Source organism: Rhinatrema bivittatum, chromosome 5, assembly GCF_901001135.1.
Source record: "Rhinatrema bivittatum chromosome 5, aRhiBiv1.1, whole genome shotgun sequence".
NCBI lineage: Eukaryota > Metazoa > Chordata > Amphibia > Gymnophiona > Rhinatrematidae > Rhinatrema > Rhinatrema bivittatum.
The window spans coordinates 264,299,341-264,325,982 of record NC_042619.1 but is presented as its reverse complement, the minus strand read 5'-3'; the positions used below and the strand labels follow the sequence as shown (position 1 = coordinate 264,325,982).

Genomic DNA, 26,642 nt, shown 5'->3' with positions numbered 1-26,642 from the left:
GTCTGGATTGATCCGTGGTACTACAGGAACAAAAATTAGCAGGTAAGAACCAATTTTCCTTTCCCTGTACATACCCGGATCAGTCCAGACCATGGGAAGTACCAAAACTTCCCTACATAGGGCGAGACAGTCTTGCTCGAAGCACCTGCCGTCTGAAGGAACCAAACACTGGCGCCTGTACATCAAGACGGTAATGCCGAGCAAATGTATGCAGGATTTCCACGTAGCTGCCCTGCATATTTCCTGTGGAGAGATCGATTGACTCTCCACCCAAGAAGTAGCCTGAGAACGCAAGGCATGAGCCTTTAGGCCATCCGGGACCACTTGGCCTTGACAGATACAGGCCGAAGAAATCGCCTCCTTCAACCACCAAGCGATCGTAGCCTTAGAAGCCTTGTTGCCCCTATTTGGGCCACTCCACAGGACAAAACGATGATCCGAGATCCGGAAGTCATTTGTAACCTGAAGATAACGCATGAAGACATGTTTTACATCAAGGCGGCGAAGATCACCCCCAACCGTACTCACAATTTCGTCAGGAGAGAACGCAGGAAGTTCCACGGACTGATTGACATGAAAAGAAGAGACAACCTTAGGCAAGAAAGAAGGCACAGTCTTGAGGGAAACCTCAGAATCAGAAAACCGCAGGAAGGGCTCCCTACAAGACAACACTTGAATCTTCGACACCCTTCTGGCGGAGCAGATAGAAACCAGGAAAACCTTCTTGAGCGTCAGATCCTTAAGAGTAGACCGGCGGATAGGTTTGAAAGGTGCTTTGTAGACAGCCCGAAGGACTAAGTTAACACTCCACGAAGGACAAGTGATACGGATAGGTGGATTCAAATGCTTGGCGCCCTTGAGGAAACGGACAACATCCGGATGAGATGCAACCGCATATCCATCAATATTGCCTAAGAGGTAGCTGAGAGCAGACACCTGCACCCGCAATGAGCTGAATGACAGGCCCTTAGAGAGGCCTCTCTGGAGGAAGGAAAGAACCAGGGACACCGGAGCTGAACGCGCTGAAACACCCAATTCCGCACAGACATTTTCGAAAACTTTCCAAACACGGACATAGGCGAGCGAGGTAGATGGCTTACGGGCTTGCAGCAGAGTGGATATTTCTTCTTTATATGCCTTCTTTCTTAGTCTCTGCCGTTCAAAAGCCAGGCCGCTACACAGAAGCGATCCGCCTGGTCGAAAAATACGGGACCCTGCCGGAGCATGCGTGGGAGATGGCCGAGGAGAAGAGGACCGTCCGTCGCCAGGTTTACCAGATCCGCGAACCACGGTCTGCGGGGCCACTCGGGTACCACGAGAATGACTGGACCTCTGTGAAGTTCTACTCTTCTGAGAACCTTTCCCACTAGGGGCCAAGGAGGAAACACGTACAGGAGAACATCGTGAGGGCAGGGAAGGACCAGTGCATCCACTCCTTCCGAGCAGTGCTCCCTCTAGTGGCTGAAGAATCTGGGAGCTTTGGCATTGCTCAAGGTAGCCATCAGGTCCAGATGAGGCGGACCCCACCTGCGGACAATGAGATTCATCGCTCTGTCTGATAACTCCCACTCGCCGGGATCGAGATGCTCAGGAATCGGCTTGTACATTCTCCTTGTCCACTATGTGGGAAGCTGCTAAGCGATCTAGGTGCCACTCCACCCAGGCGAAGAGTTTGCTGGCTTCTAGAGCCATCAGACGACTCCTGGCGCCCCCCTGTCAATTGATATAGGCCACCGTGGTGGAGTTGTCCGAGAGCACTTGCACCGCTTTGCGGCAGATCAGAGGAGGAAAAATCTTGAGAGCCAGGCAAACCGCTTGGGCCTCCAGCCGATTGATGTGCCAGCGGGATTGGACTGGGGACCAGTATTCCTGCATAGCCTGGGACTGACAGACTGCTCCCCACCCGGAGAGGCTGGCATCCGTCGTGACTACGATCTACTGCAGAGTCTGTAAGGACATTCCCTTCCGGAGGTGCGCTAGCAATAGTCACCATTGTATGTCGGCAATGGTAGAGTCGGAGAGCGGGAGAGTCGTCTGAAACTGTTCCGTCACTGGCTTCCAGTGGGATAGCAAAGCTTTCTGTAATGGTCGCATATGTGCAAAAGCCCAGGGGACCAGGTCGATAGTGGAAGCCATGGTCCCCAGGACCTGAAGGTAGTCCCATGCCCTGGGAAGTGGGAGCGAGAGAAGTTTGTGCACTTGGTCCATATGTTTGAGCGCCCGAGCATCCGGCAGGAACACTTTGTCGACCCGGGTATCGAAGCATGCCCCCAGAAATTCCAGGACCTGAGAAGGCTGAAGATTGCTCTTGGAAAAATTGACTACCCATCCGAGGGAGGTGAGGAGAGCAAGGACCTGGTCAACCGCTATCCTGCAGAGAGTCTCTGACTTGGCCCGCACGAGCCAATCGTCCAGGTAAGGATGGACTAGGACTCCTTCTCGACGGAGAGCAGCCAACACCACCACCATGACCTTTATAAAGGTGCGCGGCGCGGAGGAAAGGCCGAAAGGTAGAGCGCGGAACTGGAAGTGTTGGCCCAGAATGTTGAAGCAAAGATACTTCTGATGCTCGCGTCAGATAGGGATGTGTAGATAAGCCTCCATCAAGTTGAGCAAGGCCAGATATTCACCCAAGCGAACTGCCGCTATCACCGCCCTCAGGGTGTCCATTCGAAAATGGGGTATCCGGAGGGCTCGCTTGACTCTCTTGAGGTCCAAGATTGGATGGAAGGAACTGTCATTTTTCGGCACAAGTAAGAAGATGGAATTCTGGCTGGCGCCTTGTTCCTCCACCGGGACTGGGACTATGGTTTCTAGTCCCAGTCTAAACTTGATAAACATACACATGGTTACTGTGACTCCAACATCGCTCTAAGCTTCAACAGCAAGAGGAAATGTGGAAAAAAGGATTTGCACTCACAAAGCGGGGAGTAGCTGGCTTGTTACGGCAGTTACTACCCCAAACCAAATAAGCCTGATACTTCACTTTCAATGCATATCCAGCATAGCTCTCTGCTTCAACGGCAGGGGAGAAGTAAAACTGATACTTCACGCATATCCAGCATAGCTCTCTGCTTCAACGGCAGGGGAGAAGAAAAACTGATACTTCACGCATATCCAGCATAGCTCTCTGCTTCAACGGCAGGGGAGAAGAAAACTGGTACTTCACGCATATCCAGCATAGCTCTCTGCTTCAACGGCAGGGGAGAAGAAAAACTGATACTTCACGCATATCCAGCATAGCTCTCTGCTTCAACGGCAGGGGAGAAGAAAAACTGATACTTTACGCATATCCAGCATAGCTCTCTGCTTCAACGGCAGGGGAGAAGAAAAACGGATACTTCACACATATCCAGCATAGCTCTCTGCTTCAACGACAGGGGAGAAGAAAAACAACCAATAAGGGCTGAATAACATAGTCTGGGTAAAACAAATAAGCATGGGTGTAGCTTGCTTACTGCGGCAGTTACTACCCCTAACTAATCAAGCTTGATATTTCACTTGGATGCAGCTCCATCACTGCTCTCTACATTAATGGTGGGGGTGGAAGGGAAATAGAACCAAAGAGCTAAGAGAAACAGATAAGTATGAGAAAAAAATGTGTGAAGCTTGCTGGGCAGACTGGATGGGCCGTTTGGTCTTTTTCTGCCGTCATTTCTATGTTTCTATGGAGCCTGGCAAGAGTCTGGCAGACGGCAGCCCGCTTCCGGTGTCCGCAAGCAGAGACTATGTACAGATCCGGCAGATCCCGAGCAAACTCTAATGCGTAACCTTTCTCTATCACCTCGAGGACCCACTGGTCCGAAGTGATTTTGACCCATTCCTCTAGAAACAGGGAGAGACGTCCACCTAAGTCTGGAACGGAGGAATGGGCCAGCCGGATCTCACTGGTAGGAGGGCTTTGCAGTTGAGTGTTGTGGAAGAAACCCCACGCCCTGTTATTATACCTCCGCTGACCTCTGAAATGGGAACCCGTAGGGAAGAAGGACCTAGGCTGTTTAGGGCGGTCCACCGGCAGCTTATGGATCTTGTTCTCACCCAAAGATTTAATAAGCTGTTCCAGGTCCTCACCAAAAAGCAACTTACCCTTGAAAGGAAGTGTGCCCAACTGAGACTTGGAAGAAGAATCCGCCAACCAATTGCGGAGTCAGAAGAGACGTCTGGCCGACACTGCTGAGACCATCGCTTTGGCCTGTATGTGGAGTAAGTCGTAGAGAGAATCCGCTCCATACGCCACAGCGCCCTCCAGTTGTTCAGCCTGCTCTGCCTCTGCAGACGGGAGGTCCTGGGTGCTGAGCAATTGTTGTACCCACCTAAGACTTGCCTGCTGCATGAGACTGCTGCAGATCATCGACCGGACTCCTAAGGCCAAGAGTTCAAAGATATGCTTGAGATAAAATTCAAGTTTGCGGTCCTGGACATCCTTCAAAGCTGTGGCTCCCACCACCGGAATAGTGGTGTGCTTGGTGAAGCAGATACGGAAAAATCCACCTTGGGAATTTTAAGCATTTCCAGGCAATCCTCGGGAAGAGGATAGAGCTTGTCCATAGCTCTACCCACTCGTAGCCCGTCTTGGGAGCTTCCCATTCCCGAAGGAGCAGCAGCTTGTGCATGGGATGAAACGGAAAAGTGCGTGAGGCGCCCTGAGTCCCGCCAGGACTGGGTCCACTTAAGCTGGCATCGCGGCCGTAACTGTATCCTCCGGAGGGACTTCAATCCCCAGATCCTGTATGATGAAGGGAATGAGCAGCTCCAGCTCCTCCCTTTGAAACAAGCAGATTACTCGGGGCTCATCCCCCTCTAGAGGGGGGGCTGGCAATGACAAATCCGCATCCGAATCCTGGTCTGGTGCCGCGGGTGACTGAGGCGGATCCGGGGTGGGGAACCCCGGCATTACCCTAACCCTAACGGAGCCTTGCGCATCCGGCGCTGCAGGAGCGAGCGGGGTGGGCATCCATGGGATTTTAGCGGGGGAGGACCTGGTGGGGGTTCCTCCTCCTCTTGCAGGCTAGTCAAGATTTATGCAGTAACAGCACAAAGTCCGATGAAAAATGTGGCCTCTCTGAGGTACCTCTGGATTCTGAGGTACAGGAAAAGCTGGACATGGCCATTTCCTAATCTTCTTTGGATGAAGGGGGTTATCCTCCAAGGATGAATGCTCCATGGTGAACTTATTATTCCACAGGGATGAGGTGGCTTCTCTGAACTCTCAGGTACTGATATCTCTTCAAATATCAGGTTGTAAGATTGAGGAGGATTTGGCAGGTGACCTTATCCTGCCGTATGTAGTTCTGCAAGCCATTTGAAGCCTTTTCTTTTCACAAGGTGATAGAGGATATGGTTATTTCAGAAAGGGAATCCCCTGAAAGGGAGCTCAAAGACATTAAGACCTTGTACAAGTTATACCCACTGCCAGGTGAGATAGGAAAATTGGTTCTCACCTGCTAATTTTCGTTCCTGTAGTACCACGGATCAGTCCAGACTATGGTTTGAGCCTCCTGTCCAGCAGATGGAGACAGACCAAAACTGAAAGGGTATCCTATGTCAGGACACAGCCTACCCTGATTTCCTTCAGTATAAACATTAACAAAGCAGATAATCATAAAGATAACCAGGAGAAGATCAAGCAAGCAGCAAGACAAACTGATAAATTGAACAATTGAAAGAACAATTGAAAGAACTCTTTGTACAATCACTCTTGCATAGATATCCATTTTCATCTAGTAGATGCTTCCGGTGCCTTAACATTATAATAGAAATCAAGGTATCCAAGTATCTGCAAAGAAAGAAACTTTGAGCGGACGGAACAGACAGTGTATGGGAGGGCGTCCGGACTGATCCATAGTACTACAAGAATGAAAATTAGCATGTAAGAATCAATTTTCCTTTCCCTGTACGAATCTGGATCAGTCCAGACCGTGGGATGTACCAAAGCTTCTCTATAAAGGGTGGGACTGAGACAGTCCCGCACGAAGCACCTACCGTCCAAAGGAGCCAAAAACTGGAGGTTGCACATCGAGGCGGTAATGATGAGCAAAGCTATGCAGATATTTCCAAGTAGCTGCCCTGCATATTTCCTGCGGAGAGACCGACTGATTCTCCGCCCAAGAAGTAGCCTGAGAACTCAAGGAGTGTGCCTTTAAGTCCTCCGGAACTGGTCGGCCTTGACAGATACGCCGACGCAATCGCCTCCTTCAACCAACCAGCAATCGTAGTCTTAGAAGCCTTGTTTCCCCTATTTGGACCACTCCATAGGACAAAAAGGTGATCCAAGACCCGGAACTCATTTGTAACCTGGAGATAACGCAGTAAAACTCGTTTTACATCCAGGCACCGGAGATCACCCCCAGACGTGCTCGCTATGTCTTCAGAAGAAAAAGCAAGGAGCTCCACCAGCTGACTGATGTGAAAAGAAGACACAACCTTCAGCAAGAAGGAAGGCACAGTCTTGAGGGAGACCCCTGAATCAGAAAAACGTAGGAAGGGTTCCCTATAAGACAATGCTTGGAACTCCGACACCCTCCTGGTGGAACAAATAGAAACCAGGAAAACGGTCTTAAGCATCAAATCCTTGAGTAGCCCGCCGGAGAGGTTCGAAGGGCGCCTTGCAGAGAGCCCAAAGCACCAAGTTAAGATTCCACGAGGGACAAGTAGACCGGACAGGCGGATTCAAATGCTTGGCCCCCTTGAGGAAACGAACGACATCTGGATGCGCCACTACCGCGTAACTATCGATACTGCCTAAAAGAGAGCCGAGGGCAGAAACCTGCACCCGCAAGGAGCTAAAAGACAAACCTTTGGAGAGGCTCTTCTGAAGGAAGGAAAGGACCTGGGATAGCAAAGCCTTACGAGCCGGCACTCCCGATTCAGCACATAGATTCTCGAAGACTTTCCAGACCCGGACGTAAGCGAGGGAGGTAGACTGTTGGCGAGCCCACAACAGGGTGGATATAACTTCTTCTTTATATTCCTTCTTTCACAACCTCTGCCATTCAAAAGCCAGGCCACTAGACAAAAGTGAGCCACTTGATTGGAAAATACGGGACCCTGACGAAGAAGGTGAGGGAGATGGCCGAGGCGAAGAGGGCCGTCCGTTGTGAGGTTTACCAGATCCGCGAACCACGGGGCCACTAGGGTGCAACGAGAATGACAGGTCCACGATGAAGTTCTATTCTTCTGAGTACTTTTCCCACCAGAGGCCAAGGGGAAAACATGTACAGGAGAAGGTTGTGAGGCCAGGGAAGGACCAGGGCATTCACTCCTTCCCAGCAGTGCTCCCTTCTGCGGCTGAAGAATCTGGAAGCTTTTGCATTGCTCAAAGTCGCCATCAGGTCTAGGTGGGGAGGACCCCATCTGCGGACGATCAAATCCATTGCTCTGTCTGACAATTCCCACTCGCTGGGGTCTAGACGCTGACGACTGAGGAAATCGGCTTGCACATTCTCCTTCCCTGCAATATGGGAAGCTGCTAAGCGATCCAGGTGACGCTCCACCCAATCAAAGAACTTGCTGGCTTCTAAGGCCACCAGACGACTTCGAGTGCCCCCCTGCCGATTAATATAGGCTACCGTGGTGGAGTTGTCCGAGAGCACCCGCACTGCCTTGTGACGGATCAGAGGGAGGAAGACCTTGAGGGCCAGACGGACCGCTCATGCCTCCAGCCAATTGATGTGCCAGTGGGATTGAACTGGGGACCAGTATCCCTGCATAGTCTGAGTTTGACACATCGCTCTCCAGCCAGAGAGGCTGGCGTCCGTCGTGACAACGATCCACTGAGGAGTCTGCAAGGGCATCCCCTTCAGGAAGTGTGCGAGTGAGAGTCACCATTGTATGTCAGCGATGGTAGAGTTGGAGAGTGGGAGAGGCATCCGAAACTGTTCCGACACCAGTTTCCAGCAGGATAGCAAAGTTTTCTGTAATGGCCGCATATGCGCAAAAGCCCAAAGGACCAGATCGATTGTGGAAGCCATGGTCTCTAGGACCTGAAGATAATCCCAGGCCGTGGGTAGCGAGAGAGAGAGAAAGTTGTGCACCTGATCCATAAGTTTGAGCGCCCGAGCGTCTGGCAGAAACACCTTGCTGACTTGGGTGTTGAAGCACGCCCCCAAAATTTCCAGAACCTGGGAGGGCTGGAGATTGCTCTTGGAAAAGTTGACTATCCACCCAAGGGAGGTTAGGAGAGCTAGGACCCTGTCAACCGCTCTCCTGCAGAGATTCTCTGACTTGGCCCGAATGAGCCAATCGTCCAGGTAAGGATGGACTAGGACCCCTTCCCGGTGGAAAGCGGCCACCACCATCACCATGACCTTGGCAAAGGTTTGTGGCGCGGTGGCGAGGCCGAACGGGAGTGCCCGGAACTGGAAGTGTTGTCCCAGAATGTTGAACTGGAGATACTTCTGATGATCGAGGCTTATTGGTACGTGCAGGTAAGCTTCCGTTAAGTCGAGCGAGGCCAGATATTCGCCTGAGCGAACCGCCGCTATCACCGCCCTCAGGGTCTCCATTCGAAAATGGGGAACCTGAGGGCTCGGTTGACTCTCTTGAGATCCAAGATCGGGCGGAAGGATTTGTCCTTTTTGGGCATGACAAAGTAGATGGAATACTGGCCGGTGCAGTGTTCTTTTTTTTTTTTATTATTTATTTTTTATTCATTTCAGATAAATACAAAGCATTTACTATCTTTGTACAGTAATAAAGAAAATCTTAAGTTACAATAGTGAACATAGGAAATTCAAATCTTATATTAGTCCACAATCATTAGGGGTGGAGTAAAAATAACAGGAAGCCTCACCCAGCTAAGAAAAAAAAAAGAAAAAAGAAACTAGCCTTTAGCCTGGTATCTACTTTACCATCTATAACAGTTAAGTAATTGGACTAATCATGGGTGATGAGGTGTTTATCACCCTTCTTTGGGAGCTAAGCCATGTCTTAAGATGTTCCGGCAGGAAATATACATACGTGGAATTATTAAATTTAACAATGCATCTGCAAGGGTATCTGAGCTGGAAAGTCGCTCCTAGAGCTCTTGTTTCCTGCCTCAGTACCAAGAAACCTTTCCTGCGTTCCTGCGTGGCTTTGGCCAGGTCGGGAAAGATCTGGACAAATTGTCCCATAAAATGACTCTCCATATTCTGAAAGTAACTTCTCATTATTATCCCAATATCTTTCTCATAAATGAATGAGACTAATAAAGTGGCTCGCTCCACAATCTCAGTAGCCGATGACTCTAGGAAATTTGTCAAGTTAGCCAAATCAAGCTGATTATTTAACCTATTGTCTCTTGTTTGCCGAAAAGGTAGAAAATAAACTTTATTCAATGCCGGAATATCTTCCAAAGGTATATGTAAAATTTCCATGAAATACCTCTTCAGGGTAACTCTTGGCGTTTCTCCTAAAATCTTAGGAAAATTTAAAAGTCTTAAATTAAGTCTTCTAAATCGATTTTCCAGCATTTCTATTTTCCTGTTGAGATTAGTACAATCTACAATTGTTGAGGTTTGCACAGCTTGAACATTTTTTAACTGATCTTCCAAAGCCTGTACTTTATTTCCATATTCATTCATTTTCCTTTCATGATCTTGGGCCACTAAGTCCATCCTGGAAGAGATTTGGGAAATCTGTGACATGCAGGTCTGGAAAGCAACATTCTGCTGGGCAATAAGCTCCCAAATTGCGTCCAAAGTTATCACAGGCGGTTTCAAGGGGGGCACTATCTGAGGTAGAATATCCTGAGCACCCACAGGAGTGGAAATGTCCGTTGTTAAAACAGAAACCAGAGTTGTCTTACCGCTTTCGCGTCTGTCCACCCCCTGGGCTCCGGTTTCTCTCTGGATAATGTCACCACCTTGCCCCAATGTTGTTTTTTCCGCCTCCTCCATCGCAGCTGCGCCCTCCATGGTCTCCTCGATGCGCAGTCCGCTCGGGGTTTCCATCGCGACTGTGGATGGTAAAGACGAGATAGCCTGTGGAACCCTCAACTCCGGAGGGCTGAGCGAAATTTCCCCAGACGAGGCGGCGGCCTCCTTCCCGTCTCTGTCAGCGGGGGTCAGCGTCTCTCCTTTAGGGTAAAGTTGCGCCATTTCAAAGATGGTACGTTGTCCAGCAGGTAGTGAGGGCGTTGAGGGAAAGACCCTCACTTTCCCTTTGCGTTTCGGGGGCATTCCAAGCAATAAACAAAGTAATAGTTTGAGACACAAGCTGGAGCAAATGAAACGCGCTGCTACCAGGCGGCCATCTTAACTCCACCCCCCCCCCGTGTTCTTTCACTGGGACTGGGACTATGGTTCCCAGCTCTTGTAGTCTGCCCATAGTCTGGCAGACTGCTGGCCGCTTCCGGCTTCCGCAGAGAGAGACTGCAAAGATCCGGCAGGTCCCGAGCAAACTCTAATGCGTAACCTTTCTCTATCACCTCTAGGACCCATTGATCCGTCATGATTTTGACCCATTCCTCGAGAAACAGGGAGAGACGTCCACCCAAGTTTGGAACGTAGGAATGGGCCAGCTGTATCTTATTGTGAAGCGGACTTTGTGGTCGAGTATTGTTGGTTACTATCTCAGAAGGTGTGACGGCCCCGAAAGGAATGAGACCAGGGCAGGGAGAATCCACGGACCAATTGCGTAGCCAGAGGAGACGTCTGGCCGACACTGCTGAGACCATAGCCCTGGCCTGCATGCGGAGTAAATCGTAGAGGGCATCTGCCCCATACGCCACAGTGCCGTCCAGCCATTCTGCCTGCTCCGCCTCTGCAGACGGGAGATCCTGGGTGCTGAGCAATTGTGGAACCCACCTAAGGCTTGTCCGCTGCATGAGACTGCTGCAGATCATCGCCCGGATTCCTACGGCCAAGACGTCAAAGATGCGCTTGAGATAAAGTTCGAGTTTGCGGTCTTGGACATCTTTCAACGCCGTGGCTCCCACCACCGGGATAGTGGTGTGTTTGGTGACAGCGGAGACGGAAGAATCCACTTTGGCAATTTTAAGCATCTCTAGGCATTCATCAGGGAGGGGATAGAGCTTGTCCATTGTTCTACCCACTCGGAGCCCAGCCTCGGGAGACTCCTATTCCCGAAGGAGCAGCAGCTTGTGCATAGGATGGAACGGGAATGTACGTGGAGGAGCCCTGAGTCCCGCCAAAACTGGGTCCACGTTAGCTGGCATAGAGGCGGTGACGGTATCCTCAGGTGGCACCTCAATACCCAGCTCCTTCAAAATGAAGGGAATGAGTGGTTCCAGCTCTTCCCTTTGAAACAAACGGAGCACTCGGGGGTTGTCCCCCTTCAGTGAGGAACCTGGCAGCAGTAAATCAGGATCTTTATCAGGATCAGGGAGCGTGGATGGCTGAGGGGGGTCCGGGGGGGGGGGGGGGGGGGGGGGGAAACCCCGGGACCACCCTGACCCTGATGGAGCCCTGCCCATCTGGCACAGTAGGGGGCTGTGGAGTGGATATCCGAGGAATTTTTGCTGGGGGGACCTGGAGGGGGTCCTCCTTTTCCTGTAGGCTTGCCAGATAAGATTTGTGCATTAAAAGCACAAATTCAGCAGAAAAACGTGGCCTAGACTTCCCGGGGGGCTGAGGAGGATGGAAGAAGGAGGGTCAGGGATCTCCTCCGGAGGACGCCCAGGACTTAAATCGGGGGGGAAATATGCAAATCAGGCTCCTCTCCCTCCTGCAGCCCTGATTCAGAAGTAAAGCTGATTCCCAAAATTACGCCGTTCCCGCGGTTTGCCATGCAGGGAACAGCCTGGCCATGTGATGAGAAGACCACTCCTCATCACATGGCCAGGCTGTTCCCTGCATGGCAAACCGTGGGAACGGTGTAATTTTGGCTTAGTTGCTGCTGCGGAGGGGCCCTCCCCACCCGGCAGATACCCGGAGCAAAGCCCATCGCGGGAGAGCCGCGTGGCAGGCTCCCCACAGACTAAGCAGAGATTTGAACGCGGCATGATCAAAGAATAAAGCTGCCATGAAGGAGAGAAAACAGATGAGCTGTGCTGCCCCGTTGAGTGAGTGCAGAGGATCGAACCCTGCTCGCTACCGTCCCTGAAGCAAAACAGGGGTAAGATTAAGGTTGCCTTGTTCCAAGTATTTAGCTTCTCCTTTCTGTGTGTTGTTTTTTTGTTTTTTTTTAAAGAGATTGCAGGGGAATGAACCTCCCTGCAGGACACTAGTGGAATTAGACGTCCCGGGGTCAAGGCAGCCAGATAGGGGGAGTGACTAGACTACCAGTATCGCCCCAAACACACAGGTCACCGGGAAAGAGAGCCTAGGCTGAGTAATCAAGGGGCAAGCCCCCCTAGGCCCCCAGCAAGAGTGAGGAGACAGAGCTGTCTCCTTAAAATAAACAGAGATTCCTGTATATTGGTTTTTCTTTTTTTTCTTCAAATTTTACAGAGATAAACAATACTTGCTTGATCTTGCCAAAAGTATGACAGAAAATCCCCACAGGGAAATGGCAAACTAAGAAGGAAGGGAACCGCAGGGTGAGCTGCCTGCATCTGCTGGAGACAGATAAATACTGAATGGATGCAGGGTAGGCTCTGTCCTGATATAGGATACCCTTTCAATTTTGGTCTGTCTCCATCTGCTGGACAGGAGGCTCAACCCACGGTCTGGACTGATACGGGTATGTACAGGGAACAGAAAATGCCTTTTTCAAATGCCTCTGGTGAATGACCTTGTCTCAGCCATGACCTACAAGACAACTATCCTGGTAAAGGGGAGCACAGCCCTCAAAGATATTCAGAATAGGCAGATTGAGACACTCTTGAAGCATTTTTTTTTTTGCTTTCTCGGCCTTAGCTGTTCAAATCTCCATTTCTGGGGGGTATGTAGCTTGGGATCTATTGTGCTGAGTGCAACAGTTACCAGAGAAGTCAGGAGGCAGCCGATTGGACCCGAGGGCCACCTTTTTGGTGGATGCTTTGTATTACCTTATTAGGATTTCCTCTAAGTCCCTAGTATCATATGTTGCAGCCAGCAGATTTTTTTTTTATTTAAGATTCATAATCAATGATCAAGACAAAATATAATTAAGAATCTTACATCTTTAATCCACAAACTAGGAGGGAAACTGCATTATAAGTACAGACCTCGGTTTCATGCATCAGATTTTTCAAAAATCTGCAGCGAGTTAGCAAATTTTGTGGCAGATTTTTCAAAACTCTGCAGCAAATATGTGGAAAATTTACATAAAGATTCACAACTCTGATTATGCATAAAAAGCCAATTTTTAAAAATAGAAAACCATTCATATTGTTTGCTTTTAGATAATGCATATAAAAATGTATCAAGTATAAAAATCATTTTGAACTGAAATAGCGCAACCATCCTTTTTATATTTTCTTGAGAAAATCCTTGTCTTTCCAAGTATACGAGTTTCTTCTTTATGCTAAAAATGTTGTCAATATCAGCTGTCAAGTTGTTAATTACACAAAGATATGTGCACATATATTGGAGAAATGATAGCAGATACAATAAGGAGTTTAATTAGTACAAGCCGAAACTTGTGAGCAGTAGTGTCTTCAAGGCTTCTATAAATTGAAATTAATGGCTCTCAGCCAGTATAGGACACCAGAAGTTGCAGACGTCCATGCCTTGGGCAAATGCACTGCTACATATATACAATTCAACTCAGGCACTCCGCTCATCTCAGTCTGGTTTGCTTGATGTTCCATTAGTGCGATCTGTGTGCCTTGCTGAGACAAGAATAAGGATATTCTCAGTAGCTGCACTGGTTATTTGTAACATGCTACCTGTACAGCTATGTCTTTCTATCACAATGGCTTTTTTTATTGAAAAGTGGTTGAAGCTGGCAATAATATCCCTTGGTTTGTCCTTCGCTGATGCTCCCAACAGTCAGTGAGCCTGTTCAAGCTTAATTTTAGATACGGAAAGTCTATCATCACCCTTCCTCAGTACCACTTCACAGATATTCCAAACAGTTTCAAAGCAGGCCACATATTTATCTGATTCCAGCATTCCTTGAAAATGCAGATTGCTTCTTCTAGAATGGTTTTCAATATCCTCAAGCTTGTCCTTCAACTTTTCATTCATTTTCTCCAAATTTTGAAGACTTTTTTGTAATTACATTATAGATTTGGCATGCTCATCCAGCCGCTCCTCAGCCTCCTCCAGTCTCAACAATATCCTGCCACAAGTCAGGCAGTTTCTAAAATTTCCCCTTTAATTGAGGCAATGTCTGATTTTAGATCATGGAACCAGGCTAAAATATCTCCACAGGAGAGTTCTGTCTTCAGTGTCAGCCCCACAGTTTTAGGCATGGTCCAGATTACTGCTGCATTCCTAAACTCTTTAACACCCAATCCTCGTCCCACAAAGGAAAAGTCCTTGATCAACTGTTTTCCTTCTAGTTGCCATCTTGGTATTAAGTCTTATGCTGGCAAAGAGTAAAGCAAGTTTGCTTACCGTAAACGGTGTTTCCGTAGAGAGCATGATGAATTAGCCATGCTGTCATGGGAACTGTCCATCAGGCCCAGGAGGCGGAGCTTCAAAGTGATGTCAGAGCTTTGCTCTGAGGCTGCGAATGGTTTCCCACACTGGAATCGACTCTCCTCAGTCTGTGATAAAGCAAGGGTGGTCGTTAATACGAAACGTCGACTGATCAGGGAGGTGGGTGGGTCAGCATGGCTAATTCATCCTGCTATCTACGGAAACACCGTTTACAGTAAGCAAACTTGCTTTTTCCCGTCGACAGCAGGGCTGAATTAGCCATGCTGTCATGGGAGTCCTAAGCTCCCCATCACGCTGAGTTAAAGTGTATTAGTCCTGGTATGAATACAGCATGATGAAAGTTAAGTGCCAGTCGACTTAGTTGAATCTGTGGCTACCGACTGTAGAAGTGTCCTTCCCAATTTGGCATCTTCCGTTGTTTGCTGATCTAAGCAGTAATTTATTTATTTATTTATTTAAGTCTTTTCTATACCGTCGTCAAGGTGGGTATCGTACAACGGTTTACATAAAGGCACATAAAAGTAATGCTATTATAATCTTTCATTTTACATAGGTGCCATAAGGTTCGGTAACAGTTTTTAAACAAGATTATTATTAGAAGAGTGTAAAACATGTCCAGGTCAATTTCTATAGCGGTTTGAGTACAGGACTCATTCTATAATTGTAACTTTATCCTTTACTGCAGGGTTCACTTAAAACTGCACACTTAGGGGCAGATTTTAAATACTTGCGTGAGCGCGTACTTTTGTTCGTGCAGCAGGCGCGAACAAAAGTACGCTGGATTTTATAAGATACGTGCGTAGCCGCGCGTATCTTATAAAGTCCGGGGTCGGCGCACGCAAGGGGGTGCACATTTGTGCAACCTGCGCGCGCCGAGCCCAGCGCGCGCTGCCTGTTCCCTCCAAGGCCACTCTGATTTCGGAGCGGCCTCAGAGGGAACTTTCCTTCGCCCACCCCCCCGGCCCTATCTAAACCCCCCCTTAACTTTGCGCCCGTCGGCCGGCTGCCCCGCTCTGTGGTCCGGTCCCGGGGGCTGTTCTGGAGGCCGCAGCCACACTCCCGGAACGCCCCCGGGCCGAAACCACACCCACGTCGCCGCCCCTTAAATGCTGCGCCCCGCCCCCTAAACGCCGTGTCATCCCGCCACGCCCCCAACAGGAAGCCCCGGGACTTCTGCGCGCGTAAATCCGGACGGATTTACGCGCGCAGGGGTTTTAAAATCCGCCCCTTAGTGATTACTGTTGTGTGTGCAGGTGCTCTTTGATTGTACCTTGCGCTTCTTTGGTTTTCTATTCTCTCTCCTCTTTTTGAAAAGCTCGTTTGAAGAGCCAGGTTTTTATATTTTTTCTAAATGTTTTGTTTTCTCTTTGTAATCTTAACTCAACGGGCATGGAGTTCCATAGTATGGGTCCTAATAAGGATAATGCTCTCTCTCTTACCTGGGTCAGTGTTGCTGTTTTGACTGAAGGAATAGTTAGGAGTGCTTTGTTGGCTGATCTTAGGTTTCTATTGGAGATGTGTACGTGAAGGGCAGTGTTAAGCCAGTCTGCGTTTTCGTTGTGTATTAATTTGTGTATGGGGCAAAGTGTTTTGGGAAGTAAATGTATGAAGAGATGCCCATGTGGCCGCTTTACAAATGTCTAATGGTGGGACGTGTCTGAGATGAGCTAGTGAGGCTGCCACTACATGCGTTTGATGCGCTGTGGGGAGAGAAGGCAATTTGGACTGTCGTTTATCGTAGCAGAATTCTAAGCAGCATTCGGATCGAAGGACACGAAGAGTTGCGACACCCTGGAGGGTGAATGGGTTCGCTGTTTGTAATAAGCCATAAAGCCAATGCTCTCTTGCAATCTAAAGTATGTAGAAGTTTCTCTCTTTCATTTTGATGTGGTTTGGGACAAAATGTTGGTAGTTCAATTGATTGGTTGAGGTGAAATTGGGATATCACCTTCGGTAGAAACGACGGGTGAGTCCGTAACAGTACTTTATGATGATAAAATTGGAGGTACAGGCTATAGTGTATTAATGCCTGTAATTCGCTCACCCTGCGAGCCGACGTAATTGCTGTCAGGAAGACAACCTTCCAAAGTAAGAAATCTGATATGCGCAGAGTCCATTGGTTCAAATGGTGGTGCCATCATTTGTTCCAGAACTAGATTTAGATTCCAGGGTACTGGAGGTTTGGAGACTGGGGGTCGAAGATGTGTTAATCCCCTGACAAATTGAGAAACCATAGGATGAATTGAAATGGGTTGACCATCATGCAGTCTGTGGAAGGCAGCTATTGCACTAAGATGAACCCGGACTGAAGCTGTAGCCAGACCTGCGAGGTATAAGATGTGCAGATAATCTAGTAACAGGTCCGGTGTACATGAGAGCGGGTCAATACTCTTGGACCCGCACCATGTTGCGTATCGTTTCCATTTGAACTGATAATTACGTCTCGTGGATGGTTTCCTTGATGCCAATATTACATCCTGTACGGTGATAGAAAACCCTTGTTCTGAGAGAAGGATCCGTTCAACCTCGAGCTGTTAGATGTAGGGAGGAGTGTAGTGGGTGGAGGAGGGTTCCCTGTTCCTGAGACAGAAAATCGGCTCGATCTGGTAAACGAAACAGTGTTTCTGTGGATAGCTGAAGAAGGTGTGTGTACCATGGTTGACGAGGCCAGGCCAGCGCCACTAGTATCAGTTGCATCGCGTCTAGCATGCATTTTTGTAGTGTTCGTGTGTTGAGTGGAATCGGAGGAAACACATACATTAGTGGTTCCTTCCAGGGTATGAGAAAAGCATCCTGGGCTTCCCTGTATGGGCTTGGCTATACGGAGCAAAAGCGAGTCACCTTCCTGTTGGATTCGGTGGTGAAAAGGTCTATCGATGGCCATCCCCACCTGTGGAAGATTATCTCTGCTACTTCGTGATGGAGGGACCATTCTTGTGGATGAAAAACCCGACTCAACTTGTCCGCTCGAGTGTTGGCTATGCCTGGTAAGTAAGTTGCCTGCAAGTGAATCGAATGACGATTGGCCCACAGTAAGATGGTGAGGGCTTCCCGGCAAAGAATCCATGAGCCCGACCCTCCTTGTTTGTTGATTCAAAACATGGCCACTTGATTGTCAGTGAAGACCATGACGCGGTGACCTTTGAGATGGGTGACGGAGGTTCGCACGTAGCTCTAGAAGATTGATTTGATAGGACTGTTCCTGCCGGGTCCAGAGGCCTTGTGTCTGGAGGTGGTTGAGATGAGCCCCCCAGCCTTTGCGGGAGGTGTCCATGGTGAGGACTGCATTGTGTGGCAACAGTATGAATGGAGCACCTTTGTAAGTGTCTGCTTTTGTAACCACCAATCCAATTTGCTGGTCATGGCTGCTATTAAGGATATTTTCCAGGTTACCGGTTGGGAATGCTGTTTCCATTGCCACTTGAGATCCCATTGGATGTTTCGCATGTGTAGTCTCATGTTGGACACCGCGTGAATGGATGCCGCCATATGTCCCAAGACTGTTAAGACCTGGCGGGCGGACAGCAACCTGGTAGTTTTGAGGTGCCTGAAGAGCTGGTGCATGGTCTGTCGTCTGTCGTGTGGCAGGAAAACCCTGTGTTTGGTGGTGTCCAGAGAGGCTCCTATGAATTGGATCTTTTGGGTAGGCTGTAGGTTGGATTTCTGGTAACTGACCACCAGTCCCAATTGATTGAGGCAACTGATTGTGTCATGGAGATGTTGTCGGAGCGTGTTTGGGGTGGACGCCACAATCAGCAAGTCGTCTAGGTAGGGAAAAAGCAAATGTTGCTTCCTAGAGATGTGCATTCGTTTTTGCCGAATTGGAAAATTGCAACGAAATTGTCCAATTCGGCATGTTTCAGGGAGCCCGAAAAAAATCAGGATTTTCCCATTTTTTCGCAAAAATTCGTTTTTCCGATTAGTGCGCACTAACGGGAGTCAGTGCGCGCTAACTCCCTGTTAGTGCGCGCTAACGGGAGTTAGCGCGCACTGACAAAAACTAACAAAAAGTAACAAAAAATAACAAAATCTAACGGTTTTTGTTAGTGCGCACTAACAGGAGTTAGTGTGCACTAACGGGGAGTTAGCGCTCACTAATTGGGAGTTAGCGCGCATTAACTAAAAATCGATTTTTCGCGAAAAAAAAGACCCGAACCGAAAAAACCCGACATTTTCCATGGCGGCCGAAAAACAAAGAACGACACGAACACAAAAAACGATGCACATCTCTATGCTTACCTGTAACAAGTGTTCTCACAGGACAGCAGGATGTTAATCCTCACATATGGGTGACATCACAGGATGGAGCCCAATCACAGAACACTTTTGTCAAAGTTTCCAGAACTTTGGCTGGCCCCTACTGGGCATGCCCAGCATGGCACTAACCCTGCAGCCAGCAGGGGTCCCCCTTCAGTCTTATTTTAAAGCTACAGGCAGTGCCGAAAAATAAAACAACAAAACGTTACAAACCCAACACCGAGGGGCAGCGGACGGGTTTCGTGAAGACTAACATCCTGCTGTCCTGTGAGAACACCTGTTACAGGTAAGCAACATTTGCTTTCTCACAGGACAAGCAGGATGGTAGTCCTCATATATGGGCGAGTACAAATGTGCCCAATGGCGTGCAACAGGCACAACAACTGGGGTGGAATTTGGTAGAGGGCATCCTGAACCCCACCGGGCAGGCGGAAGGGTGTTGGTATGTCACGTTGGAAACAGGTTACGCAGGACAGACTGGCCGAAGATGGAATCTTGTCTTCTGGCTTTGTCCAAGCAATAGTTGGCTGCGAAAGTGCGGAGAGAACTCCAGGTGGCAGCCCTGCAAATGTCAGGATGCGGCACCCATCTTAGGTGTGCTACTGAAGTCGCCATGGCCCTCATAGAGTGTGCTTTAACACGATCTTGAAAAGGAATGCCTGCTTGCTGGTAGCAAAAAGATATGCAGTCCGCCGACCAGGAGAGAGTCTACTTACCCACAGGTTGCCCTAATTTGTTGGGATGGAAAGAGACGAATAACTGAGTGCTCTTCCTGTGGGCAACTGTACGGTCTAGGTAGAACGCTAGAGTCAGTTTACAGTCAAGGGTATGCAGAGCCTGTTCCCCTGGATTGGAATGGGGCCTGGGAAAGAAGGTAGGTAGTATGATGGATTGATTAATGTGAAACTCCGAAACTACCTTAGGTAAGAACTTAGGGTGAGTGCGGAGTACCGCCCGGTCCTGCAGGAGTTTAGTGTAAGGCGGATAGGTAACTAGGGCCTGTAACTCACTAACCCTGCGAGCTGAAGAGATAGCCAAAAGAAAAATCACTTTCCATATGAGATATTTTAGGTCACAGGAGTGAAGAGGCTCGAATGGTGGTTTCATGAGCTGACCGAGAACCAGATTAAGGTCCCAAGAAGGGGCCGGAGGACGTACAGGTGGCTTGATATGGAGCAAGCCCTTTAAAAAGCGTGTGACGAGGGGTTGTACCGATATAGGAATATCCCCGACACCTTTATGGAAGGCGGCTACCGCACTGACATGCATTCTGATGGAAGAAGTCTTTAGACCTGATTCTGACAAATGCCAGAGATAGTCCAAAAACCTTGGGATTGGACAGGAAAAGGGATCAAGGGACTGCGAGGTGCACCATGATGTGTACCTTTTCCATTTATAGGAATAAGATTTTCTTCTGGAAGGCTTCCATGAAGCAATCAGGACACGAGAAACCGAATCTGAAAGATTAAGTGGTTGAAGGATTAACCTTTCAACATCCATGCCATCAGAGACAAGGCCTGTAGATTGGGATGGCGTAGGCATCCGTCGTTTTGAGTGATCAGATGCAGGTCTGTTCCCAAGGGACTGTGCCCGCGGATGGAAAGATCCTGAAGTATGGGAAACCACACTTGGCGTGGCCAGTGAGGTGCTATCAGGATCATGGTTCCCTTGTCCTGACAGCTTCATGAGAGTCTTCGAGAGAAGAGGACGTGGAGGGAATGCAAAGAGCAGACCGGTTGCCCACAAGAGGGAGAATGCATCTCTGGGCGGAGAGCACTCGCTCCGAATGAGAGAGCAGTAGTTGTCCACTTTGTGGTTCTGAGGGGACGCAAAGAGGTCTGTCTGGGGGTATCCCTATTGTCGGAAGATTGAGGTCGCTACCGAGGGGTTGAGAGACCACTCATGCGGTTGGAAGACGCAACTCAGTTTGTCTGCCAAGACATTGTCCACTCCTGGTAAGTAGGTGGCCCTGAGGTACATCGAGTGGGAGAGCGCTTCCGCCCAAATCTGCGCAACTTCCTGACACAGAAGGAAGGAGCCTGTGCCTCCCTGCTTGTTGATGTACCACATGGCCACCTGGTTGTCCGTCTGAATCAGGATAACGTGATTTGATAGGCGTTCCTGAAAAGCCCTGAGAGCATATCACATTGCTCGAAGTTCTAGGAAGTTTATTTGATGTTTGGCTTCCCCTGGAGACCAAGACCCGAGGTTGGAAGCGTCGGTGGTGAGAATGAATTGAGGATCTGGCACTTGAAAGGGCAGTCCCTGGAGGAGATTGTTCTAATCTTTCCACCAGGCAAGAGACAGACGGAGTGAGTCGGTGATGTGGACAATGGTCGACAGAGGCTGAACAGCTTGAATCCATTGTGATCTCAGAGTCCAATGCATGAGCCTCATGGCCAGGCGGGCCATTGGTGTGACATGGACTGAGGACGCCATGGGGTAGATTTTATAATTTTGTGCGAGCGCGTACTTTTGTTCGCGCACCAGGCGTGAACAAGAGTACGTGGGATTTCAATAGATACGTGCGTAGGCGCGCGTATCTATTAAAATCCTGGATCAGCCGAGCCGCGCAGCCTGCCTCCGTTCCCTCCGAGGCCGCTCCGAAATCGGAGCGGCCTCGGAGGGAACTTTCTTTCACCCTCCCCTCACCTTCCCCTACCTAACCCACCCACCCCGGCCCTATCTAAACCCCCCCCCCCCCCCATCTTTATCTATGGATTTACGCCTGCCAGAGGCAGACGTAAATCTGCGAGCGCCAGCGGGCTGCTGGCACGCCAAGAACCGACCCGGGGGCTGTTCCGGAGGGCGCGGCCACGCCCCCGGGCCGAAACCACACCCGTGGCACCGCCCCCAAAACGCCGCGTCACTCCGGGCACGCCCCCCAACACGCCCCTTCATGCAAGCCCCGGGACTTACACGCATCCCGGGGCTTGCGCGCACCGCCGAGCCTATGCAAAATAGGCTCGGCGCGCGCAGGGGGGGTTTGGGTTAGGTTTTCGGGGGGTACGCGCGTACCCCTTTGAAAATCTACCCCATGTGTCCTAGAAGGACGAGGAATTGGCGAGCTGTTGCTGTATGCTGAGACTGTAACTGGTGAGCGAGAGACACGAGGGTTAGCGCTCGTTGTTGAGGTAGAAAGGCTTTTGCCTGCAAGGTGTTCAAGTCTGCCCCAATGAACGACAAGGTTTGAGATGGTACTAAATAGGGTTTCTCGGAATTGACGAGAAATCCTAGAGAAATTAGAGTGTGTAGGGTCAAATCGAGGGACGACCGAGTGGCTTGCTGGGTTGGGCCCTGATTAACCAGTCGTCCAGATAGGGGTAGACGTGAACACCTTCTTTCCTGAGGAAAGCTGCGACAACTACGAGACATTTGGTAAAGACTCGTGGTGCCGAAGCCAGGCCGAATGGAAGCGCTCGGTATTGGGCCTACTAAAAACCTGAGTTACTTGCGATGAGCTGAAGTTATTGCAATGTGGGTGTATGCGTCCTGAAGGTCCAGAGAGCAGAGCCAGTCTCCTCTTTGCAGAAGAGGTAGAAGCGAGTCCAAGGTTACCATCTTGAACTTTTCCCGCTGGAGGTACTTGTTGAGAGCACGTAGGTCCAGAATTGGGCGAACTCCCCCGGATTTTTTGGGGATCAAAAAGTACCGGGAATAGAACCCTAGGCCTTGCCTCAAGAGTGGGATGGGTTCTATTGCTCTTAACTGGAGAAGAAGGGAAACCTCCTGCTCCAGAAGGACAGAGTGGTCGGATACGCTCCACGCTTGCAGAGGTGGTGAGTCCGGTGGAAGAGCAAGAAAGTTTAGGTGGTAACCCTGAGCAATGATTGCTAGCACCCATTGGTCGGTTGTGATTGACTGCCACATGCCGTGAAATTGGAACAATCGACCTCCAACTGGTATGCTTGGCAGAGGAATCAGGCTGCTGCTCTCCAAGTGAAAGTCAAAAACCTGAAGCAGGCCCCGGCTGGGGAGCTGCTTGCAGCTTTTGCTTTCGGGCCTGGCGAGGCTGAGGTTTTTGATAAGGCCTCGTAGTTCGGGACCTTGCTGGTGGAGGATAGTACTTCCTTGGACGGAAGAATGACTTCTTAGATTCCTTCCTAAAGTGCTGTCTAGAGGGGAAGTCGGAAGGTATCGATGAGAGCTGTTTAAGGGTCTCATGATGGTCCTTTAATTCAGCCACTATTTGCTGGATCTGTTCACCGAACAGATTGTCTCCTACAAATGGGAGGTCAGATAGCCTATCTTGTACTTCTGGGCGAAGGTCAGAAGATTTGAGCCAGGCCCAGCGTCTTGCTGAAATGACAGCTGCAGACACTCTAGTAGAGGTGTCGAAGATATCGTAAGTTGTTCTTATCTCATGCTTTCCTGCCTCAAACCCCTTGTTGATAAGGATTTGAAGCTGTTCTTGGAATTAGTCAGGCAGGGTTTCAGAGAAGTCCTGTATCTGCTTGAAAATGACCCTGTTGTATTGGGTCATATACAGCTGGTAAGCAGCAATTCTGGAGATGAGCATGGCCCCTTGGTACAATCGTCGACCAATATTGTCGAGGAACTTGTGCTCCTTAACAGGAGGGGTAGAGGAGTGAGGCTTCATCCTTTTTGCTTTCTTTTGAGCCGATTCTACCACAACTGAGTGGTGGTCGAGCTGAGATTTTTGAAAGCCAGGGGCTGACTGCACTAAATAGGTAGTGTCAGCCTTTCTGTGTACTGGAGCAATGGATCCAGGGTTTTCCCAGTTCTTTTTGAGAAGGTCTAGAAGAACTTGATGAATGGGAATAGAAGTGATCACTTTAGGGGCATCCAGGAACTGGAGAAGCTCCATCATCTGGTGCCTATCATCCTGCTCCTTTTGAAGCTGAAAAGGGACCAAGTCAGACATTTCCTTCACAAAATTAATGAAAGAAAGTTTCTCTGGAAGAGAATGCTTTCTACTTTCAGTAGGACAGGGAGGTGAAGGTAAGTCATCGGTGTCTGTGGAAGTATCATCACCCCAGGTGTCTTAAGGATCAGCAGACTGACCTATAGGACCAGAAGGAGGTTGGATACCCGAAGGCCCCGGCCGAGGCTCCGAGAAAATCGAAGGAATCACCGGGGGCACCGTGGACGCCCTGGAGGGCATTGGTGCCGGCATCAAAGGTATCGATGGCGCCGATGTGAGTATCGCCCCCGATGAATGAATCGGTGGCGAGGGACGACATGGCATCGATGGCTGAGGCAATACTCCCGAAGGAGGAATGAGGAATGGTGTTTCTCCTCCAGAAGAAGCTGTCAACGGGGAGCACACCAGAGCCATCGGAGACCCGGGAATCACCGGTGGAAGGGCGGTCATGAGCGCCTCCATCCAGGATAGCAGTGGTGCCAGCGCTGCTGGAATCGGATCGGTGACCGGTTCCACTCTCGGTGCAGATGTCAGTGCCGGAGGAACCTGGAGCCGTTGCAATGCCTTGTCGATGGCCTCCTTGACCAGCCAGTCCAGTTCTTCCCGGAGACCTGGAGCAAGCAGCCCCGGCTCCGTGACGGAAGAGGGAGGCGGAGGCACAGTCGGAGGGACCACCTTTACAGGCGGAATCGCGACTCCCATACCCCAATCGGGTGAGGGTGGCCTCATTGTCCCGGTCTCAGGAATGGTCGGTGCTGTTCCTGGACGGGGCTTCTTCGATGGTGGCTTGGATGGTGGCGAGGTCGATGATTTCGTTCCCTCGACGGTCCGAGACTTATGATGCCGATGTTTCTCCCTACGATCCCCTCGATCTTGAGGGGGAGTAACAGGAGTCGATGGCCGTGAAGACGTCGATGGTGGATGGTCACCAGACGGTGGTCGATGCTGGTGCGACTTCGACGGTGCCGGTTCCGATGACGTCGATGCGATGGACGGCATCGGGGTGTGAGCACAGAAGAGGAGTCCCATCTTCTCCATTCTGGCTTTGCGACCTTTTGGTGTCATGAGGGCACATTTGGTGCAAGTCAGGACATCATGCTCGCGGCCTAAACACATTACACAGACTCCATGAGGGTCTGTGATAGACATGGTGCGAGTACAGTCCGGGCACCGACGAAACCCCGATGCCATGGCCATAGAAAAAAATCGAGTCGCGGTACAGTCGACGGCCAGTAGGCCGCGAGGGCCAAACTCGACGGTAATTGACGAAAGACGGTCAAAAACTTACCAGAGTACCGCGGTCTGAGAAAAGTTAAGGAGGGACCCCTGTGGGGCAATTTAAATTTAATTAACTCCGTGAGAAAAATTCCTGTCAGGAATCTCTTCAGAGCTCCTAAACCACGAGGCTACTGCTGCGCGGGAAAAAGAAGACTGAAGGGGGACCCTTGCTGGCTGCAGGGTTAGTGCCATGCAGGGCATGCCCAATAGGGGCCAGTCAAAGTTCTGGAAACTTTGACAAAAGTGTTCCGTGATTGGGCTCCATCCTGTGATGTCACCCATATGTGAGGACTACCATCCTGCTTGTCCTGTGAGAAATGATACCCCATTGACGGAGGAATGCCACCACCACTGCCATGCACTTGGTGAACACTCTGGGTGCTGTTGATAGACTAAAGGGAAGTACTTTGTATTGAAAGTGCTGGCCGTTGACTTGGAAAGGCACGTATTGCCAGGAGGATGGATGCATTAGAATATGAGTGTATGCATCCTTGAGATCTATGGAGCACATCCAAGCATTGGGTTGGATCAGGGGGAGATCATCTTGAATTTTTCTTTGACTATGAATTTGTTGAGGTCTCGGAGGTCCAAGATAGGACGGAGATTCCTGGACTTTTTGGGTATGAGGAAGTAAGGGGAGTAGAACCCAGTTTTCTGGGTGGAGGGAGGGAGGCGGCGAATTGCTTGTTGCTTTAATAAGGAAGTCACCTCCCCCTTCAACAGGGCAAGGTTTGACCTGGTCCCTTTGGCCGTTAGGTGAGGGAGGGGTGGGAGGCACGGGAATGGAATTCGGTATCCTAGGCAGATAATGTCCAGGACCCACTGATCCAATGTGATGTGTTCCCATTGCTGGATATGAGACATTATCCCCCCCACCAATACTGGTTGTGATGGCGGCAAGGCTATCCTTAAAAAGACAAATTCGGTTTAGTGGAAGTCGCAGTCTGTTGGGTTTAGGGACGATGAGCTCGCTGACGTCTCCTGCAGTTCTGGTTTTGATGGGTTTGCTGACATGGCTGAGGTTGGTATGGTGGCAGCCGATACGAAGCATAAGGCTGGTATGCCCATCGTTAAAAGGGTTGCCTCCTGGGTGAGGCATAATATCTGCGCGATGAAGTGTAGGATTGGGAATTGGTGAGGGACCGTACCGCCAAGGTTTGTTGAAATCAGGAATTGAATAAATTGTCACCTCTACAAGGCAAGTTGGCAAGTTTCTCATGTACATCTTCCCTGATTGAACTAGACCAGAGCCACGTCACTCGTCATGCTGCAATTGTGGCCGCAGACAGCCGGGAGGAAGTCTCGAACCCTTCGTATATGGTGTGTAACAGATGTCGTATTGCTTCCTCAATGTCCTGCATCGGGTTAAGCCCCGGGGCAGTTTAGGTCATGAATTGTGAATTTTCCTTGATTCGGAGATGTAGATTGAATATCTGGAGAAACCAAAAGAAAATTGGTTCTTACCTGATAATTTTCGTTCCTGTAGTACCACGGATCAGTCCAGACTCCTGGGTTTTGCACCCCCTCTAGAGATGGAGACAGAAGTTTACAAACAAAAACTCTGCCTATATCTAGGCTTGTGCCACCTACAGTCTGGCAGTATTACTTAATGTCAAAGCAGAATAAATCACACAAAAACTCCCAACTAACTATAGAGAGAAAACTAACACTTTCACCGGCTCAACAAACCCCCAAATGGGAACCGAACCCGTGATATTGATAACTGATACTGAATATACCTGTGAAGGAAA

General features: G+C 49.6%; 1 protein-coding gene across 2 annotated transcripts in view; it reads right to left on the bottom strand.

The window, feature by feature from the left end:
- The window catches only part of LOC115092719 (disintegrin and metalloproteinase domain-containing protein 9-like), a 506,232-nt gene that overhangs the window by 438,325 nt on the left and 41,265 nt on the right, over nucleotides 1–26,642 (bottom strand). The gene's annotated exons all lie outside the window — the stretch shown is intronic.